Source organism: Stegostoma tigrinum, chromosome 34 (genome assembly GCF_030684315.1).
Source record: "Stegostoma tigrinum isolate sSteTig4 chromosome 34, sSteTig4.hap1, whole genome shotgun sequence".
Classification (NCBI taxonomy): domain Eukaryota; kingdom Metazoa; phylum Chordata; class Chondrichthyes; order Orectolobiformes; family Stegostomatidae; genus Stegostoma; species Stegostoma tigrinum.
Window position 1 is genome coordinate 21,871,073 of NC_081387.1, and position 6,329 is coordinate 21,877,401.

A 6,329-nucleotide genomic window follows, 5' to 3' on the forward strand; every position below is an offset into this window, starting at 1 on the left:
GGTTTTTGCTTGACTTTCTATGGATGCTGCCTGACTTGCGATAATGTCCAGCATTTCTTCACCCCCCCCCCCAGAACCGTGTATTCAGAAACCCGGTCGTACTTTAACAAGAGATAATGGGAACTGCAGTTGCTGGAGAATCCCGGATAACAAAGTGTGGAGCTGGATGAACACAGCAGGCCAAGCAGCATCTCAGGAGCACAAAAGCTGACGTTTCGGGCCTAGACCCTTCATCAGAGAGGGGGATGGGGTGAGGGTTTTGGAATAAATAGGGTCCGCCTCCCCCTCTCTCCCTGTTTATTCCAGTTCCCTCTCCCCATCCCCCTCTCTGATGAAGGGTCTAGGCCCGAAACGTCAGCTTTTGTGCTCCTGAGATGCTGCCTGGCCTGCTGTGTTCCTCCAGCTCCACACTTTGTCATCGTACTTTAGCAAGGATAGATTATCTGCTGAAGTAAGGAGACCCGTATTAAATGCTCAAGCAGCAGGGTTCGAGTTTCTGATTGTGAGGCTTCTGTGATGTAGGTATACCTCAAATCCATTTCAATTAAAACAAAAACTTGTACAATTTAATATGAACACTGGGCAGCAGCGGCCGTGCCCAGATACACCCCCACAATCATGCAAATCCGCCTTCCGCCTGTGGACTAACATGACAGCAGGAAGGTTCCCGGGTTCCTGCAGCTCACAGTTCATTCTGCCGAGGAAGTCCCTCTATACTGCTGAGCTTCTATTTGTTTCTTCTCTACCTCTCCTCCTTTCTCCCAGCACTATAGAGCTCCTTGTTGATCTGAGACTGGAAGAACTGCCGATGTTGGAGTCAGAGATAATACAGTGCGGAGCAGGAGGAACACAGCAGGCCGAGCAGCATCAGAGAAGCAGGAAAGCAGACGTTTCGGGTCGACGCCCGTCTTCAGAAACGGGGCAGGAGAAGAGAGCCCTGAAATAAGGAGATGACTTGTGGGGCTGCGGAAGGTAGGTGGGATGGTGACAGTGAATGCAGGTTGGCCAGTGAGGCGGTAGGAGCGGGCAGGCGGGAGAGAAGACGGACAGGTCAAGGAGGGGGTGGGGATGAGAGGGATGGTTGGTCATGGGATGAGGTCGGGGGTGGGGGGAGAGTTTGAAGCTAGTATAGTCCACATTGAGGCCATTGGGCTGTAGGCTCCCGAGAGAGAATCTGAGGAGCTGCTCCTCCAGTTTCCTAGTTGTGTGGGTGAGGGGGAGAAGAGAAGGCAGCGAGGTGAGGAAGAGTGGATGGGTGGAAACTGGGTTACGGTGTGTTGGGGACAGCAGGGTGGGTTAGGGTGTAGAAAATGTCAAATGCTGGAGAGTGAAGTGGGGGGAGGGAGGAGGCGGCGTGGATGGACAGAATGCAGGTGGGTATGAAAAAGGGAAGACCACAGGGAGGGGGCGGAGAGAGCGACAGGGACAGATATAGGGCAGAGAGCAGGACAGAAAGGAGGGGGGACAGAGTCGGAGGGGAGTTTGGGGCGGGGAAAAGACCATTCGCCTGGAGTGGATCGGCAGAGAGAGCGCGGGAGAGGGCAATGTGAATTAAGGAAGGACGAGTGACTGGAGGAGAGAAGAGACAGAAGGGGAGATAAATTTGGAGGGATTGGAGCGAGGAAGCCGATGGAAACCAGTGGCATGTATTGTTGCAGTGAAACCCTTCAGACTGGACTGGCCCGTTGATCAAATTCCCGGAGCGAACAACTGATTCATTGGCTTCCCGCTCGCTCGATTGATGGGGGCCAAGGAAATAATTCGGCTGATCTCAATTCTCATTTTCACTGCTGTCAGTTTGATGCTGTCTCTGTCTGGTTGTAGATCCTCCGATCATGGGGAAGTTCTGCCTAATTTATCTCCCACGCTGCTTGAACCGCGAACAAAAAAACACGACACAGCCCCCATTTTCCAGAGAAGTTTCGCGCTTTCTACAATCACTCATCTTGACTGAGAAACATAGATCCACTCAGCCTGTTAACTGCCTGTTTGCACATGCTATCCAAAGTCTGTGTGTCTTCCCGCTAACACCCTGCTCAGGCGTGAGACCACCTCACATTCTGGTTCACAGCCTGAGATCCGTGCTCTCTTCTGTTGAGACAGACCTCCTTCCTGTTACTAAACACTTGAGAACTTCACTCAGAGGAACCCACAGAGAGCAAAATGTGAAAAAGCAGCAACAGCCGGCGACCTGCGTATTTAATACGAGGCCTTGGGCCCTCTTAGTCCTTTTAGAACAAGACCGATCAGCAGAATTATTACCAGAGTTTTACCGGAGTTGTTAATGTATATCATTGTTCTCCACGCTCTGTCCCTTTACACTTTCCGATAGGGCGCCCTCAGCTACTGAGTTCACCGTCATTCAGCCTGTAATTAGCAAACAGCCCATGTTATGAAGTGTGGAGCTGGATGAACACAGCAGGCCAAGCAGCATCTCAGGAGCACAAAAGCTGACGTTTCGGGCCTAGACCCTTCATCGGAGAGGGGGATGGGGTGAGGGTTCTGGAATAAATAGGGAGAGAGGGGGAGGCGGACCAAAGATGGAGAGAAAAGAAGATAGGTGGAGAGGAGAGTATAGGTGGGGAGGTAAGGAGGGGATAGGTCAGTCCAGATAAGACGGACAGGTCAAGGAGGTGGGATGAGGTTAGTAGATTGGAGATGGAGGTGCGGCTTGGGGTGGGAGGAAGGGATGGGTGAGAGGAAAAACAGGTTAGGGAGGCAGAGACAGGTTGGACTGGTTTTGGGATGCGGTGGGTGGAGGGGAAGAGCTGGGCTGGTTGTGTGGTGCAGTGGGCGGAGGGGACGAACTGGGCTGGTTTTGGGATGCGGTGGGGGAAGGGGAGATTTTGAAGCTGGTGAAGTCCACATTGATACCATTGGGCTGCAGGGTTCCCAAGCGGAATATGAGTTGCTGTTCCTGCAACCTTCGGGTGGCATCATTGTGGCACTGCAGGAGGCCCATGATGGACATGTCACCAAAAGAATGGGAGGGGGAGTGGAAATGGTTTGCGACTGGGAGGTGCAGTTGTTTATTGCGAACCGAGCAGAGGTGTTCTGCAAAGCGGTCCCCAAGCCTCCGCTTGGATTCCCCAATGTATAGGCTCCCTTGTTCGCTCCACACTGCCCTCCAACCCCACCACACCCGGCACATTCCCCTGCAACTGCAGGAAATGCTACACTTGCCCCCACACCTCCTCCCTCACCCCTATCCCAGGCCCCAAGATGACTTTCCACATTAAGCAGAGGTTCACCTGCACATCTGCCAATGTGGTATACTGCATCCACTGTACCCAGTGTGGCTTCCTCTACATTGGGGAAACCAAGCAGAGTCTTGGGGACCGCTTTGCAGAACACCTCCGCTCGGTTCGCAATAAACAACTGCACCTCCCAGTCACAAACCATTTCCACTCCCCCTCCCATTCTTTAGATGACATGTCCATCATGGGCCTCCTGCAGTGCCACAATGATGCCACCCGAAGGTTGCAGGAACAGCAACTCATATTCCGCTTGGGAACCCTGCAGCCCAATGGTATCAATGTGGACTTCACCAGCTTCAAAATCTCCCCCTCCCCCACCGCATCCCAAAACCAGCCCAGTTCGTCCCCTCCCCCCACTGCACCACACAACCAGCCCAGCTCTTCCCCTCCACCCACCGCATCCCAAAACCAGTCCAACCTGTCTCTGCCTCCCTAACCTGTTCTTCCTCTCACCCATCTCTTCCTCCCACTCCAAGCCGCACCTCCATCTCCAACCTACTAACCTCATCCCACCTCCTTGGCCTGTCCTCTTACCTGGACTGACCTATCCCCTCCCTACCTCCCCACCTATACTCTCCTCTCCACCTATCTTCTTTTCTCTCCATCTTTGGTGCGCCTCCCCCTCTCTCCCTATTTATTCCAGAACCCTCACCCCATCCCCCTCTCTGATGAAGAGTCTAGGCCCGAAACGTCAGCTTTTGTGCTCCTGAGATGCTGCTGGGCCTGATGTGTTCATCCAGCCTCACATTTTATTATTTTGGATACTCCAGCATCTGCAGTTCCCATTATCACTATTACAACAGACAAAGACAGGATACAAAACAATTATTACATCAAGAACATAAAAGACCAGGATATAGTATCGATTGCTAGTGAAGTAGCTGCTAATGGCAGGAGGCGATTTCGAGTTGTTATCAGGACAGATTCTGATTTCAAGTTACCGATGCGTCCGGCTGGAACAAAGTCAGTGCCCTGGCCACTTTGTCAGGGACAGAAGTTACACACTTCAGAAGTCTCACACCTTTACAAATGTTCCTCACTTGACCTTATTTGAGACAGTTTAACTCTAATTTTATTCAGTCAGGAAGCTTCAGCCAGTGTCTGCATACTGATGTGAAGGAAAGTAAGGAGTTACAAAGTCTTACACCGAATTCCGAGCTGGGCAGGAAGCTTCAGGGCAGTGCCTGCATACCTATGTGTAGGCAGATAAAGGACATTAATTTATACAAGTATAGAAATCAATGGGATGTTATCCCAATAACATCTCAATTCGATTTAAAACAATCACATTTACACCACAGAGATAACACGGTGTGAAGCTGGATGAACACAGCAGACCAAGCAGCATCAGAGGAGCAGAAAAGTTTGATGTTTCGGGTCGACACCTTCTTCAGACTTTCTTCTGTTATTTCAGATCCTCCAGCATCGGCAGTTTCTCCAATCTCTGTAACATCTACACAATACCTTTGATAACATCATAAAGTATTTTACAGACAGTGAAATATTTCTGAAGTTTAATCAATGTTGCAATTTAGCAAAAACTACAATCAGCACAGCAAGATCCCAGAAACACAAACTTAAATCCATCATCTAACTGCTGTAATGCTGAATGAGGGATTAACATGGATTAAGACAGATGCAGGTATTGCATTTTAGGGATGAAAATTCAGGGCAGGACCTACACAGTTCATGGTAGGACCCTGCGGAGCGCTGTCAGCGGAAAGAGCTACATCGTTCCTTGATGGTGTCATCACAGGGGGAGAGGGTGGAGAAGGCAGTGTTTGGAATGCCTGCCTTCATTGGTCACAGCTCTGAGTACAGGAGTTGGGATTTCGCATTACAGATGTGCATACATTGCTGAGGCCACATTTTGATTACTGTGTACAAATCTTCTCACCCTGCTGTAAGAAGGATGATATTAAACTCGAAAGGATAGAGAAAATTTACGAGGTTGTCACCAAGAATGGAGAGTAAGTTGTAAAGAGAGGTCTGATAGAGAGTCTTTTTAACCCTGGAAATTCGGAGCCTGAGGGGTGATGATATAAATGTTTATAACATTCTGAGGGGCATTGATAAAGTGAACAGCCAAGGTCATTTCCCCAGAATAGGGAAGGCCGGAACGAGAGGGCACAGGTTCATGGTGAGAGGGGAAAGATTTAAAAGGGATCTAAGGGCCAACCTTTTTCAGACAGAGGGTGGTGTGTGTATGGAAGAAGCTGCCAGAGGCGTATGGTAGAGACAAGTACAATTACAACATGTAAAGACATTTGGACAGGCGCATGGAAAGGAAAGGTTTAACAGGATGTGGGCCAAAAACAGTGGAACGGAAATAGTTCTGTTCAGGAAACTGAGTCGGCATTGAGTTGGGCCGAAGGGTCAGTTTCCGTGCTGCATGGCTATGACCGAGAGTAACTCCCCTGCTCTTCAAAACACTTGATGGTTTGGACTGAAGTCTCATTGGCTTTCCCTCAGGACTGCGCTGGAGTGTCAGTCTGTGTTTTGAAGGCGATGTCCTGGATGGGACTTGAAGCCACAACTTCCAGATGTAAAGGAGAGAGTGAAAATACATGGTTCAAGCTGGCACTGGGCCAGTGAGCGGCCTTCTCAATCCTGTTCAATATTCTCCATAACCTGCTCATGATACAACCTGGAGGGAGCTCGGGGCCATGGTGGGGAGGAGGCGGTCTCACACACGAATTTGATCTTTATTTTTATGCTGCGGACTCTGTCGTGAAGTGAGGATTCCAATTCAGCGAAACCTAGGACCATCCCAGCCATGGAAAGGGAATCCAATTGGAGCTGGGAACACCCGATTCTCCAGTCCCACACGGGAACAGACAGGTTACCATTTACCACCCCTGTCCCCGGGGCCCACTCTCCCCTTCACCCAGGGTCCGCGAACCTTCATCCTCCCACAGCCTCCCAGTCTCCGGGCCAGGCCTCTGCTCGTTTCCGCGACTGAGTCCCACTTTCCCCGGAACTGAGTGTGAGATCCAGGAAATCCCCATCGACAGGGAAATTGGAGTCAATCACACTGAAACTGTCAGAAGCTGAAATCATTCCAAATTCACC